Genomic DNA, 16,734 nt, shown 5'->3' with positions numbered 1-16,734 from the left:
TTGGGATGTTTGATTGAAGATGGTTGGTGATTGACTAAAGATAGGCAATGTACAATATCAAGATTACAATCTTAATGATAGCTTATTCTTTTTCAAGAAGCAATTTTATATACTTGATAATGCTAAACTTCAGTCAAGCATATTTCAAGAGAGACATGACATTCTAATATCTATGCACCCAAGACATGAAAAGATTCTAAAAAAATATTTCATTAATATGATTTTGGATAAATTTGAATCAAGATATACAAGCTTTTGTACACTTATATAAATCATGTTAATGTAATAAAGCATACAATGCAATATATTTTGGGCTATTATAGCCATTTCTATTACGTATATATTGCAAATATATATCTACTATAATTATTTCTTAAATAATATAAATAGATAGAAATAAATAAAAGTAAATAAAAATAGGTTAATTTTATAATATCTTCTAATAAAGCTTCTTAGATAATATTTTGACTTTACATATATTTACAATTGATTAATAGGTTAAAAACTTTGTCAACAAGCTAACCACATATCACATGTGTTGGTAGCTTAGAAAACAAGCTAACTATGTGGCGCTTATATAAAAAACTTGCCTTGCAAGTTAAGATACGTGTCATACAAAATCAACACATTTTTGGAGGTCTTAAAGAATGTCACCACATAGATCTTAGATAGATAATATATATAGAGGCAAAAAGTAAAGCCTTCTTCACTCTTGTCAATTCCTTTTTTGATTCTAGTCTAATTTCAAGAGTTGTCACGGACACAAAATACAAACTTGAAATCTAATAAGAAGTTCAAGAAGAAGTGGCAGAACTAGATTAAACAGATGAGTACAAGAACAACACCAGAAAGGTGGACTAGAACTCCAAGAGATGTGTTGTCGAGACTGAAGAACTCTTCAGCCTCGATTCCTATATATACTACTGGCCTATGGTTCTAAGGAAGCGCATCAAGAAGCTTCCGAAGAACTATGAAGCTTCTCGAGCAACTACCCAAGAGCTAGGAAGCTTCTCAAGTAACTTCTTAGAATCTACTAGAATATTCTAAGAATCTTCTAGAGCCTTCTAAAGGAATCTTTAGGGAATCTTCAAAGAATCTTTAGGGAATCTTTGAAGAATATTCTAAGAGAATATTCAAGGAATCTTCTGGAAGTTTCTTGAGACTTCTTTCTAGAAGGTTCTAGAAACTTGTCTCTAGAAAGGTCTAAGGACTATGTCCCTAACATCACCTCCTCCTTTAGCTTCGAGGTCTCCGAGAAGCAATGTTATCGTCAGTCAATACCAACGCAAGAAAATGAAGATCTGTCGCATAACCTCTGCTATGAACTCCAATTGTTGTTCACGAGGCAAGTGATTCAATGGTCCTTGAAGCCAACGATAGTGGCCCACGCCTTCAACTTCTGACCAAGCATGAACCTCCGTGTCTTCATTGTGAAATTGTCCTGCAAACACTCCTTCTGGCTGACCATTGTAGGCAGGTTCGACCTCAAATACAATCACCAGCGATCTGTTGCTCGGAATCCTTCGACGTCATCGTGGTGCAGGTGGTTCTTCATCTCGCGGTCGTCTTTGTGAGCTAGTTGCTTGAGATGACATGACAAGTGTAGTATCTTGGCTATCCATATTCAAAGGCTAAAACAATAAGAACAAGCTTGGGCTACTAACAAAGCTCTACGCTATCTTGGAGAGAATGACTACATCAACTATGGATTTTAGTGGTGCTCTCTCCTCTTTTCTGTTTTCTGGATGAGCAAGCTTCAGTAAGAAGCTATTGTCGAATCGGCTTGGGTTTCTCAGGATATCGTCGATGAAACTCCTGTACCTTTTGTGGCGCATTCGTGAGATTTTCGACCGGCTCCCATGTTCGTTCATTAATATCGTAACCGCTCCAATGCACAAAATATTCTAATTTACCCTGACTTTGCCGTGAATCCAGGACCTTTTCCACCTCGTATTCTTCGTGGTTCTCTATTTCTATGCTAGGTGGTGGACATTGTACTCTTCCAAGAAAAGACGATTCTCGATAAGGCTCCAACAAAGAAACATGAAAGACAGGATGTACCTTCATAGTAGCTGGTAACTCCAGACGATACGCTACAGGATTGATCTGCTTCTGGATAACAAATGGTCCCAATCTCCAATAGTCCAATTTGTCACATAGTCGCTTGGTCTTAATATTTCGTCGAAGCAGCCAAACTTTGTCTCCAATCGTGAATTTAGGTGCCTGATTCCGAAATTTATCCGCGGACGCCTTGTAAGATTCTTGGGCAGTTTACAATTGAAGCTTCAATGTAGTTTGAAGGTGCGAAAGCTCCTTCACCAATTCTTCAGCTGCCGGATTGTTAATCGTTGACGAACTCCATAAGTCAAGCTTCGGATGGTATCCATAATTGGAAAAGAATGGCGTTTGTTGAGTTGACGCATGAAGGGTGTTGTTATAAGCGAACTCGGCTAGCGGTAGATATGCGACCCAATCATCTTGTTGATAGTTGATGGTGCAACGTAAATATTGCTCTAAAACTTGATTCACCCGTTTTGTTTGGCCGTCCGTTTGAGGATGAAATGCCGAAGAAAGCTTGATATCCACCTTCAATATTTCAAAAAGAGATTTCCAAAACTTTGACACAAACTGGGTTCCTCGATCCGATACGATATCATCTGGTAGACCATGATATCGATACACATTATCAAGAAAGAGTCTTGATGTGTCTTTGCTTGACGATGTCTTCTTGCAAGGGACAAAATGCGCCATCTTTGTAAGCCGGTCTACGACAACAAAAATGCTGTCAAATGAATTCGATGGTGGTAGATCCGTAATAAAGTCCATGGAAACCGAAGACCATGGTCGGCGCGGAATAGGCAATGGCTGTAGAAGTCCATAAGGCCGATGTTGAGGGTTTTTGGATCTTGAACAAATGTCACAAGATACAACAAAATCTTTCACATCCTTCCACATTTGAGGCCACCAGAAATCGCGAGAAATAAGTTCCAAGGTCTTATTGAATCCATAATGTCCCGCAGCTGGAAAGTCATGATGAGATTGAAGAACTCGGAGTCGTGTTGGCCCTTTTGGGATATACAACCGCTCTTCGAAATATACTAGATCTCCTTTCATCTTGAATTTATCATCACTAGCATGTTGCTTGATATCAAGGGCTAGAGAATCTTCAATGGTTGCGGCCCATACCTAGTCGAGGAAGTCAACATCAATTGGTACAATAGCTGCGTTGAGCCAAAATTTCTCTGGCTTCAACAATGTCGTGCACTGTTGATCAAATGCTGCATCTCCAGCCTTTGGCGCGAGATATGATCTCCTTGATAATGCATCGGACAACCCTTGTTGCTTCCCAGGCCGATAAGTAATAACAAAGTCAAACCTGGATAGCGACATACTCCACCGGGCTTGACGCCGATTCAAAACCCGAGCCGACATAAAATACTCCAAATTCTTGTGATCCGTATATACGATCACTGGATGTGCAGTTCCTTCGAGAAAGTGGCGCCACTCTTGGAAAGAATCTACTATAGCAAGGAGTTCCTTATCGTGGATTTCATAGTTGATCTCAGCAGCAGAGAATTTTCGAGAATAGAACGCAACTGGATGGAGCTTCTCATCTACGCCCATCTGTGAAAGTACAGCTCCCAAAGCAAAATCCGATGCATCTGTCTCCAAATAAAAGGCCTTTGTAAAGTCCGGATGTACCAACATTGGAGCTGTAGTAAATACCATCTTCAAATCTTGAAATGCTTTTTCTGCGATAGGTCCCCATTCGAGCTTGTCCTTACATGTTAACCGAGTGAGGGGGGCAGCAACTTGAGAATAACTCTTGATGAAGATCCAATAGTAGTTAGCAAATCCAAGAAAACATTGTACGTCCCTAACCGTCTTCGGAACTTCCCAAGACATGATTGCTTCCACCTTCTTTGGATCCATCTTCAAGCCTTCCGTAGTCGCGATGAATCCCAAAAACTCCATCTCAGTTTGGTGAAATAAGCACTTCTCCAATTTGGCATAGAGTCCTCGCTCTCGTAGTTTTTTGAGTACCAGACAAACGTGCTTCTCATGTTCTTCCTCGTTCTTAGAAAATATCAAAATATCATCTAGATAGATGACAACAAAATCGTCTAGATGCTCTCGAAAGATGTCATTCATCATGTGTTGAAAGACCGCTGGAGCATTAGTAAGACCAAATGGCATGACATTGTATTCAAAATGGCCATACCTTGTTCGGAACACTGTCTTCCATTCATCTCCTTCCTTAATTCGCACAAGATTGTAAGCTCCCCTTAGGTCAATCTTTGTAAAGATCCTTGCACGCCCAAGTTGTTCTAGAAGACCAGAGATCAAAGGCAATGGGTAGCGATTCTTTTTTGTCACCTTGTTGAGACCTCGATAGTCCACGCACATCCGTAGTGAGCCATCCTTCTTCTTCACAAATAAGATTGGTGCCCCAGCTGGCGACTTTGAATGACGGATGAAGTTCTTGGCTAGATTCTCGTCAATGTACTTCCGCAACTCAGTCAACTCCGTCTGCGACAAATTGTAGATTGGTCCAAAAGGTGGTTGTGCTCCTTCTTGCAGTTCAATGGCACAGTCATAGGGTCGATGCTCTGGCAGCATATCAGCATTCTTCTTTTCAAAGACATCTTTGAATTCTTCATACTGCTTTGGAATAACCAAAGTCGGAGTTGCATCTTCTCGAGTCGGAGTTGCGAAGATGACAAGAGGTGTATTTTGCTTGGCTTCCTTCATGAAAGCCCTTGCACCTATAAACAAGGATTTGTTTCTAGACATTGTCTTGGCAGATTCTACCTTTAAGGAGTTTGTTGGAAATGTCACTTTCCGCAACTTCCAATCTATCAATGGATTATATCTAACAAGCCAAGATAGTTCTAAAATGATAGGACATGAAGGGGTCTTGATAACATTAAACACAATATTGCTCTCATGTTTTTCAAGACGTACCTTCAATGGTTTAGTTTCATGGATAACATTGCCCGAAGACAATGGTCGTCTGTCTATGACTTCTACATGGACAGGCTTAAGTTTCTTTACAAGAGAAATATTGTGAAGCTTGGCAAACTCTTCATCTATAAAGCAAGCGGATGCACCCAAGTCTAATAAAGCATCGACTTGTAGTTCTTGAATACCCAGATGTAAAGGTACCATAAAACAATCTGAAGGTTGAGCTAAGAGAAAGGGACCTTGATTAATTTTGCATGTTGAGATGTCCAGCCGCACGGTCCCTATTGTGGCTGGGCGTCCTTGTTTTCTTGCATGCTTGTACTCCTGAGTCTTGTTGTTTGAGGCTTCTGTTTCTTCCGACAATCTACAGCTTTATGGCCCGCTTCTCCGCAATATAAACACAAGTTTTGTTCAAACCGTCGCTTCTTTTCCTCAGCTGTGAGGGGTTTGAAACGTACCGCATCAATTTGCATGGGTTCAGGATCTGTGGAGTGATTCTCTGGACCTTTTGAAAATGTAGCAAATGCTCCATCATTTCTCCAGCCTGATCGTCTTTCTTGTCGTAATTCAAAGAGGCGGTTGTCACAAATAATTACCTGAGATATAAGTTCTTCTAAAGTATCCGCCTTAGGCATGGTGATCAATAAGTTCTTGACATCATCTCTCAGTCCATATCGAAATCGTGTCATGAACGCCTCATCATTCCAATCAAGATCACATGTAAGCTGTTGAAATTTTATACCATAGATTGCAACAGAACGTGATCCTTGTCGTAGATTTTGTATCTTTCTTTCAGCCACTCTTTCTCGATCGCTATCTCCAAACGCAGCAGTAAGTCTCTCTATGAAAGCCTCTAGGTCGTACAATATTGGAGAATCCTTCTCCAATACTGGAGCAAACCAAGAGCGAGCATTTCCTGATAGAAGAGTACCTATGAAAGCAACCTGGGTAAATCCATTCGGATAACGAGAAGGATATAGGCGTAGGTAAAGTCGTACTTGTTGCACAAAACCTCGGAAGTTGGCTCTTGTTTCGTCAAACTTGTCTGGCATACTCGCTTTTGGTTCTTTCGTACTAATCCTTGAAGTATCTATAGGAGTCGTATGTGACACATGTCTTGCTTCTCTTAGTCGAATAATCTCTTGTTGTAGGCTATGAATTTTGCGTCTAGCTTCTTTGGTCACTAGATCAATTTGAGGTTCTTTACTTGGATTGCGAAGAAATGCAATCTCTTTTCGTATATTATTCATAAGAGCTTGAAGATCTGCAAGAGTTGCCACTCTATTGTCTACTTGTGGAGATGCACTGTCTATGACCTGGTCTACTTCCATATTTAGAGAATAGATGGAAAAATTTTGAGAGAAGAAGAAATTGCTAAGTCTCTTGGAGAAAATTGTAGCACTATCTGTCACTAAAACCTACTCAAAGAAAAGAAAAAAAAAAAACACTAAACGATTTCAGTTTTAGAGGAGGATAATCCGCAACCTCTAAAAATGCCTCAATGCTTTCGAGAAGAGGGGTAATCTGCACTCTATCAAGAAGGCAAACCTCTGAAATCGATGTTAACAGTCTTTTCTACTAGCTATGCTAAATAATAAGAAGGAGTTAATATCAGTCCAAGAGAGGGTAATCCGCAACCCTTAGAACGCTCAAGTATCTCCAAGGAAAGGGGTAGTCCACTTTCTGCCTCAAAGAACTAAGCTCTGATATTGTGATTGAGAAAATATCAGTTTAGAGGAGGGTAATCCGCAACCTCTAAAAAATGCTAGTATACCTTCAAGTAAAGGGATAATCTACACTCTACTAAGAAAGAATTAGCTCTGATATCTCAAGTTAGTGTAGTCTCGACAAACTGTCACGGACACAAAATACAAAATTGAAATCTAATAAGAAGTTCAAGAAGAAGTGGCAGAACTAGATTAAACAGATGAGTACAAGAACAACACCAGAAAGGTGGGCTAGAACTCTAAGAGATGTGTTGTCGAGACTGAAGAACTCTTCAGCCTCGACTCCTATATATACTACTGGCCTATGGTTCTAAGGAAGCGCATCAAGAAGCTTCCCAAGAACTATGAAGCTTCTCGAGCAACTACCCAAGAGCTAGGAAGCTTCTCAAGTAGCTTCTTAGAATCTACTAGAATATTCTAAGAATCTTCTAGAGCCTTCTAAGGGAATCTTTAAGGAATCTTCAAAGAATCTTTAAGGAATCTTTGAAGAATATTCTAAGAAAATATTCAAGGAATCTTCTGGGAGTTTCTAGAGACTTCTTTCTAGAAGGTTCTAGAAACTTGTCTCTAGAAAGGTCTAAGGACTATGTCCCTAACAAGAGTCTTCAGTTTCTTTTTCTTTTTGCAATAGCCATTCTAATTTATATATATATATATATATATATATATATATATATACTTATTTTTTATTTTTTCATATTTCTTTAAAAAAGTCTTGCTTATTTATTCTCTTTCATCAAATTCTTATCGTTAACAAATTGAAAAGAATAGACTTAGAATATCAAAGCTTTGTCTTTTCTTAATTAAGAGTAGATTATCCCTTTCTCTTGATAAAACTTAAGTGTATTACAAATTATAGATTATCTTCTTTTAAATTAATATTATCCTTAATAAATTTTTTTTATTCTCAAGTCTCATTTTTTATTTGTCTTAAGAGATAATAGACATCTTTCTTTCTTTAAGTGTTATCATGAGAGAGCTTTTTGAAATGAAGAATACAATGGTATAAATGCAAGAGTAATTGGGAGAGTTAATGCTTGCAATGCATCAACTCAATTTACTACTATATAGAGTAATAAGAATAGTTGGGATTAAAGATATAGATATGATTGGAATTGCTTCAATATTTGCATCAAATCATGCTTCTTTTCTTGTAGTAGAACATTCTTCTATTGATAGAGAACCAAAGATTACATTGCTTGAGAAGTTTGATGGAACAAAATCCAAGTTTTAAGGATTTATTAATCAAGTATAACTTGAAATTAAACATCAACTCCAAAGCTATTCAAATCCAAGATCGAAAGTTAGATTCATTGATATACTCCTTTTAGATTCAGTATTATCATAGTTTTTATCTTTTTTTGAATAGCAAGATCTAATATTAGATAATCTATAAGACTTTTTGGTAGAATTTTGATCCATATATGGAGAATATGATGAAATTTTTATTGCAACCAATAATATTCATATTTTGCAACAAGGCAAGCAATAAATGATATAATATGCTTCATAATTTTGAAAACTTACAATTGATATCAAGTAAGATGATGTTGTACTTATTACCAATTTTTCTATAGATTATAATATGAGGTAAAAAAATTAATGCTCAACTTATTTGATTCTCAAATATTGAGTTAAGAAATTAACTTTGCTATGAAATGTGACAATCAACTTTTTGAATTTCAATCCAAGAATCACACAAGTGAACTTCAATGTTCTTATAATTCAATGACAATACTAACATATTTTCAACACATATATTTAAAAGTAGAGGATATGTAAATTGATGTAGTATATTGTAAGTCTCTTACTAAATAAAAAAAGACTCATCCTTATAAAGAAGGATTATGCTTGTATTATGGAGAACCTAAGCACATTGTCCAATATTTTCTAAAGAAGCAATGCAACTACAAATAAGGGGTATAACTATCAAAGAAGATATTATGTTGAAAAATGAGTTTGTCCAAGTATAATAGATACCGTTGTCATATTGTAAATGCTTATAATATGTAAAAATTAATTAGAACATATAATATGTCCATAAGTCTTAGTGTGTGTTAGAATGGTTAAAAGATTAATTTAAAGAGACTGGATATAAGAAACTTTATTTTGAGTTTTATCTTTTTTGATTATAGCATTTAAAAAAAAAATCATAAGACCTAAATGTTTAGTATAAAGCCTTGAGAGGAGATTAGAGCCTAAAGAAGAAAATCTTAACTAATAGGAGGCTTATTGGGAGGGACGAAAGCAAGGCATAATTGGATGAAGGCAAAAAATGAGAAACTTCATTCCTATTAGTCGAAGGCCATGTCCAATGGGCTTCAAGGAGGCTGCTTGAGGCCTTATTAGGGATTAGGGTTTTTCTTTTGAAATCATTCGAGCTTTGGAGTCTAGGATCAGCAAGTTCAGGGTTTTGGGTATAAATTGGGTGAAAATTTTGTGTAATTTCGAATCTTTGTGAAGGAGATATAGGTGTTCAAAATTAAGGTGTCAAATTTGTAACTATTTTCACTCTTTGAAGCATAACATATATGTACGGAGAGCAATGAAAGATCAGCGATTAGAGTTAAAGAGAACAATTTTTTTATTACACTTTATATATACTGTTTGATGAATTCCAAGTCTAAATGAAGGAGTTATAGGCATTGAAGACAGCACATATAATTCAAAGGAAGTAAGTGAGTCATTTTGTTGATAGTAATGGTTGGAGCCATATCTTAAGTTTTTGGAAGAATTTTTGGCTCAAAATTTCCATAAGTATGAGTTATTAAGTTAAAAATCTATAGATCAAAGTTTCATAGTGTTTGAGTACTTATTTTGTGAGTTATAAAGAAATTAGCATGCAAGTATAAATAAGCTAGGATTTAAAGCTATTATTAGGGTTTTGGTGATATCTCAAGATCCGTAATGGATTTGTTGTTGAAATTTTTTATAGAAGTTTTTGAAAGTATATAAGTACTTCTTGTAAAATTTAGGATTTTTTGGAAGATCTGATCGTGAGATATGAGCTATTGAAGTTTGAGAAATATTTCTCATAAGGATATGTAAGGTTTTAAGATACTTTATCATACATTTGGATGTTTTCTTGGTACTTGGGCTTATATATTGATGTAATTGTCCAAGAAGGAAATATATTTAATATATAAACTGAGTACTTTTATATCTTAGACTTGATTGAGCATTTAATGGCAGCTAGAAGCCCAACGCTTTCTTGAAGCAAACTCTCTCTCTATCCCGACAATGGCATTTCCAAGGACCATGTCCTTTACCTTCTCTTACCTTCTATATAAGTCAATGAAAATGTTCATTGACAAGTTTAGCATCCAATCTTCTAAGAGAGAACATTTGGAATGTGTTTGTGCTACTCTTCAACATTCTCAAATGGCCAAGTTTGCATTAAACCCTGAAAAAATATTCCTAGGAGTTCAAAAGGGAGTTCTACTTGGATATGTGGTATGAAAAAGGGATAAGGAATCCGATCCAAAAAAGATCAAAGTTATTATAGAATTAAAATCTCCTTTGATGGTGAAAGAGGTACAAAGGAGATTGGAACATATAGAATAGTATTGGGAAGTCATACAAGATTATGCTACACTTTTCATGCCTATAACTTGACTAATACAAAAAAAAATGAAGTTTGAATGAGGTGACAAATGCCAAGAGGCATTTGATATCTTTAAAGAGAAATTTAGTACCTTTCCTATCTTAAGACCCCTCGATTGGTCATTGCCCTTCCATGTACTTTGTGATGCTTAATCTATAGCCGTTGTTGTAATATGTGAAGTCTTGCTTGAGAATGCTCCATGTACCTGGTTGTGGAAGGTAGAATGGAAATTGCAACAACAAAATCCTAACTATAATAGAATACTAACTAAACTCTAATTAGACTACAATAATGCTAAGAAAGCTTTAATCAAATTCAAAGAAACCTCAAAGAAATTTCAAAGAAATAATAAGAAGTCTTAAAGAAATATTAGAATGATTACAAATATCTCTCAAATACATCTCAATTCAATCTTAATTTAATCCTAGTTAATATCCTATTGGACTTCAATCAAACTTTAGGCCAAAATTAATTAAATCTTAAATCCTAAATAAACCCTAATAAAATCCTAAACCCTAAATCAAACCCTAAATCCTAAACTAAATCCTAACTAAATCTTAAATCCTAAACCAAATCTTAAATCCTAAACCAAATCTTAAACCTTCAATTGAACTCTAAACCCTAAAACAAATCGTAACCAAACCCTAAAATAAATTGTAACCAAATCTTAAATGAAATCCTAACCAAGTTTAATCTTTAATCAAATCTTAATCAAATTCTAAATCCTAAATCTTAAATCCTAAATCAAATCCTAACCAACCTCTAACCAAATTTTAATCCTAAATCAAATCCAAACCAAACACTAAACCCTAAACTAAACCCTAACCAAACCCTACTAATTTCCACAATAGATTTAAACTTCAATAACTAATGAATGAACCATTGATCTTAATTCAAATTTTGCACACTTCTTAAAAACTAAGTTGAAAACAAGGACAAAAAATTTGAAAAGAATCGAAATTTCAAAATAGACGTTAACCTCAAAAATATATTCAGGTATTGGTCGGCCTCCTACTCCAACCTTGATGCCAATCTCCTAGAGCCAATATCTCTCTTTTTCACCATTTGATTGATCTTAAAATTTTTATATACATAGAAAAATAAGTCTTATATCCTCTTACATAAATTTCACTCTAATCCAATTAATAGATTGTAGGAAATCCTAAAAACCCTCATTGCACTTAAAATTCTACTTTTTGAGACCTTGACTCATTTAATCCTCAATAACCCTAAATTCAACTATTAGATCGAACTTAAATTCACAACACATATTGAATACAACTATAACCATAAACTCACAAAATTTCACCTATATATCTATTATAAAACTCTTAAAATCACTCAAAACATAAACCCTATTTTATTTCACAAAATCCAAGTCATCCAAAAAAAACCTTGACTTTGCAAAATTCTTACAAAGTCAATAAAAATTCAAATCATCCAAAACTAATGCTCATAAAAACCTTATCCAATCTTCTATCAAAATCCATTCTCCGATCTACCAAAGAATCCTTGAGTCATCGTCAAGACTCGGTTTTGTGCCTTGGGGTCTGATTTCGACCCTGGTTCATAACCGGCCCTCTCTAGGTATCAATAACTAATTTATTTAAATAATTTTTATTAGAATTTACTCTTAACTTCTTCCTAAAGATGTCTATATTATTTATTTTTATAATCTACCTTATTTTGCCTTATTCTTGGTCCTACAAAGTAAGTAGAAGCTATTTTTTAGAAAAAAATGCAGCATTATTACTAAAAGTTTTATTACCTTCATATCTTTTATCCATATTTTTCTACTTTATCTTTTTTCTTGGCTCTTCTATAATAAGATCCATATTATCATCTTTCACCATATAGTCATATTACAACATGACACCATAGGGAGCATGTTGTGCCAAACAAGAGGAAAGCAAGGCAATGACTATCCTATAGCCTTTCCTAGTAGGCAATTAAATCCTGCAGAAAAAAATTATACTACCAAAGAACGGGAATGCTTTGTGTAAGTGAAAATTTTCAATCTTCAATCCAAGTTACAAGATGGCCTCGATTAAGAGTTGCTTGTAATTGATTGTGTGAAGTGAAGTAAGAAAATAACAAGAACAAAAGAAGAACAACCACAAATCAATTGAAATAAATGACATGAAGCAATTACAACACCCAAAACTAAGTTAGAATCTATTCACTATATTTTTATCTAATAAAAAGTAAAAGTAAAAAATAAAAATTATATTTTTAGATAGTTAATTTTATCATCTTTCCAATGACATTAGAAACATGTAAATCCGAATTACTATAACTAAGTAATGATGTTTTAAAGATATGAAGTAAAGATTTGAAAAGTGAAGTGAAAATATTTTACTTCAAAGGTAACTTGCTTATAGATCAAGGCTTCGAATCTCACCAAGGCTCACATGTAGTATATAAAGGTCTTTTGGAGAGGCCACGAAGCCTTAGTCTTATCTTCTTAACTACCTTCAAGGTGCTACAACCCACATGGGAATTGTGCATTCTCCTTCCTATAAGGACTATTGTAGCTGCTGGTGCTCCTATTTTCTACTAGAAGGACCAACATTTTTTCAATTTTGACCTCACCATGGTATTCAAAAACACCGAATTAGCCTAGGAATCTTGCATGGCCTTCAAATCTTGCTCCATTTCTTCATAAAGGCTCTCAAAGTGGTAAAACTCATTTTTACCAAGATCTTAAAAATTGCTCTAAAAATTCCTAAAATGTTCTAAATAAATTCTAAATAAATTAAGAATTTTTTTTTAATATTTTTATAATACTAATATCCATCTAAGGCTATATTTTTCTACTTTATTTATATTTTATAATAAAAAAAATAAATTTAAATCTACTATAAATCTTATTTATTTTATATCGATAACTAAAATGACATGAGGTTCTTTTTCATGCTTCTTCTAACTACTAACATTTATAGTTTTTATAAGTAGTATATATAGATGAAAGACCAATATTTATATTGGTCTTAATAAATAATTCTTATTATTCAATAGTAAATAAAAATACTAAACCAACGAGGATAATTGCCTCTAAGACTTACTTAGATTTCATTTCTACCACTAATATTCTAATTTTCTATTTTTCTAAGAATTTCTATATTACTTATTATATTTTGTTATTTAAAGTATTCTAAATACATATTTTAATCCTAAAACAACAAGTGAGTCAATTTCATGACTTACAATTGTACTCATTAACAAACAAAAAATATAGTTTCATGCTTAATCTTTCATAGATTTTTAAATTCCAAACCAAAAAAAGGAAGAAAATAAAAAAGTATTACTTTATAGTACTTCAATAAAATAAAATAAAAAAAAAAAAAAACAAAGTGGAGGCTCTAAAGTACTCAAGGCTCAAGAGTATATGAGAAAAAAAAAAAAAAAACAAAACAAAACAAAACAAAACAAAGAAAAAAACAATATTTTGGAGCATTTCGAGCTTGTAAAAATCTAAGAAAAATCAAACAAGAAAAGAAAAGAGTTTTAGTCCACAATAGTCTAAATTGCTATTGAGAAGGAGATTGCCAAAATGTGGAGGTAGTCTCTTTTCCTCTAATCTATATATTTTTTTCTTTTATTTTATTTTTTAATTTTAATTTTATTTTTTCTTTTTTTTCTTTTTATATTTTTCTTTTTTTTTTAAATTCTTTTAAATTAGTGATTCTATTTAGCTTTCAATCAATTATAATTTTAATAGTAATAAAGTATTATATTAAAAAAATCTACCTCAATATTAGCTAAACTGAAGAGAAAATATTTATTTTAAAACTCTTTTTTAAAAGAATTCTTGAAGAGACCTAATTTTGCATTGAAATCCTATTTTTTGATATTAATCTCAAAATCCTTATATTAATTCATTAATTTTAAAACTTTAAATATCCTAAGTAGAATTTTTGTATCAACAATATGAATCAATTAATTATTTGGCTTACAATTGCTACATCTAAAACATCAATATGAATCACAAAATTGATTCATTTTGGTATTTAATACAAAAAAATACTCTTATTGTGCAAAAAATCACAAATTTTGTGAATCAATAGTAGAATTTTTGAAAAAAATAAAAAATAGATTGCTAATAAAAAATATGCAGCCTAGGCTAGAATTTATTAAGACAAAATTTCATATTGAGTATGTTATTTGTAGCTAATATTAGATGATAGTTTAATGGAAGTAGCTCTTGTTGTGAAAAAAAAAAAAAAAAAAAAAAAAAAAAACTTCATTTATTAATAGATTAGAAAATAAAATGATATAGGCATATATAAGAGGAAATTAAGAATAAATTTTAGCAATACTTACCTCAAGAAGCAAAGAATTAATGCCTAGAGAGGACCAATTATCAACATGGATTGAAATGAGACCTTGAGGTACCAAATTGACGTTTTGGGCAATTTTCAAAGTTTTATAGCAAATCTACATATGTAATTCTGTGAATTGGTGGATTTAATTATGCTTGATGTAAGTTATAAATTTGAAATCAATTGAATAGTTAGATCAAAATGTATAAAATATTTTGTGGGTTGAGGTCTCAAAACTTAGAGTTTGAAGGTCAGTGAGTATTGTTAAGATCTTTAGAAATTTTACAAATAGGCTAGACTTAATTTTTGATACTTGACTTAATTTCAAATAGATTAATTAAATTTTGGAAGAAAATCAATAGTTAAAATGAGAGATACTAGAACTGGAAGTTCAACATTTAGATTGGAGTAGAAGGTTGGCTAATATTTGAATAATTTTTAGGATTTTTCTTTTATTTAGTAAGTGAAATTATCTTTAAATTTATTGTACTTATTTTTAACTAAGAGGTTGAGAGATTTATAAATTTTTAAGCAAGATCAAAGGTTTATTTCATAGATATTGGTATTCTTATCTATATTAGGACTGGTTTGAATTGATTAGATTTTGGTCAAGATTTGATTAAAGATTTAGGGTTTATTTAGGATTTAATTTAGAATTTAGTTAGGATTTGACCTAGGATTTAATTAAGGTCCATTAAGGTTTTAATTAGGATTAAAATAAGACTTGATTAAGATTTATTTAAGATTTATTTTTAATAAAATTAATATTTTTTTAGTATTGTTTCATGTTTCTTTTATAATTTCTTTAAATTCTCTTTTGGATTTGATCAAAGCTTGATTAGCATTATTAAGGTTCAATTAGAGTTTATTTAGAATTTTATTAAAGTTTTTAAGATCTTATTATTGCAATTTTCCTTCCACCTTCCACAACCAGGTACCTGGTACATCTCAAGCAAGACTTTATGTAATATGACATATTTGGTAAATTCGACATAAAAAGCTTAATATAGAAGATATTCAAAATATTTCTTGGATTATTTGAATTATGAAAAAAGAAGGCAAGAGAATTGAAAGAAGAACTATGGGAGGTGCTTTGATTGGAGCTACAAGTGGAAATATTGGTAAAATGCAAGGTATGTATTTTGATCTCAACTTCGCAAGCATGTTTGAAGCTTTTGCTTTATTGATGCAATAAAAACAGGTTTAAGAGTGTAAAGAAGGTATGACAAATAAAGCATTACATACAGTTGTTGTGAGCAAAAATAAACCTCTACTAATTGGAAGTTTATTCTAAGTCACAATATGTGAATTAACTATATGAGTTTAAAATTAAAGCTATTATTTAAATTCTAATCCAATTATTACTTGTTCTTCTTAAAACACTAAGTTATTAATCAAATTCTTTAACAACATTTACTTTCATAAAGATGATTCACTCCTTTAACATTCATGCAAAATAATTCTTTCTTTTATTTTTAATTAAATAATTTAGTTTTGATTTTTTATTTTATTTTATCTTTATCATTTTTATTTTTAATTTGATTAGATTATTTTTATTATGATTTTTATTAATTTATTAATTTATTATTTAAAATATATATATATATATATAAATATTATTACTTCTTAAATAACCGATGGTAAAAGTAATTAATTAAGTTATTATCCTAAATCCATATTAAAGTTAAAATATTAAGTAAAAACTAAAAATAAAAGTAAAAAATAAAGTTAAAAATTAAGATAAAAGTTAAAAGGTAAAAGTTAAAATAAGGATTAAATTAAAGTTAAAGTAAATTAAGAGTTAAAATTTGATGTATGGAAGTTACAAGTTACTAAAAATATAAAATTAAAAATAGAACTAAAGAAGGGAAAAAACAAAGATACCTCAATAACGCCCAAGAATTGAGGCAGCAACTCCCTTCTACTCCAAAAATTTCCAAAAATCGTGATAAACTCTAAATTGAATGATTTTTTGGTTTCTTCAAATTTTACTTGAAGGTTTTTGCTCCAGCATTTTTAAACTCAATCTAGCATCTGAGCCGCGAGAAATGCTCCTCCAATATTGAGTGACTAAGACTGCCGCGACAGGCAACCTCCCTCTACTTGGAAATTTATT

Source organism: Physcomitrium patens, chromosome 8, assembly GCF_059467195.1.
Source record: "Physcomitrium patens ecotype Gransden chromosome 8, ASM5946719v1, whole genome shotgun sequence".
NCBI classification, from domain to species: Eukaryota; Viridiplantae; Streptophyta; class Bryopsida; order Funariales; family Funariaceae; genus Physcomitrium; species Physcomitrium patens.
Note: the sequence above shows the minus strand (reverse complement) of the source record.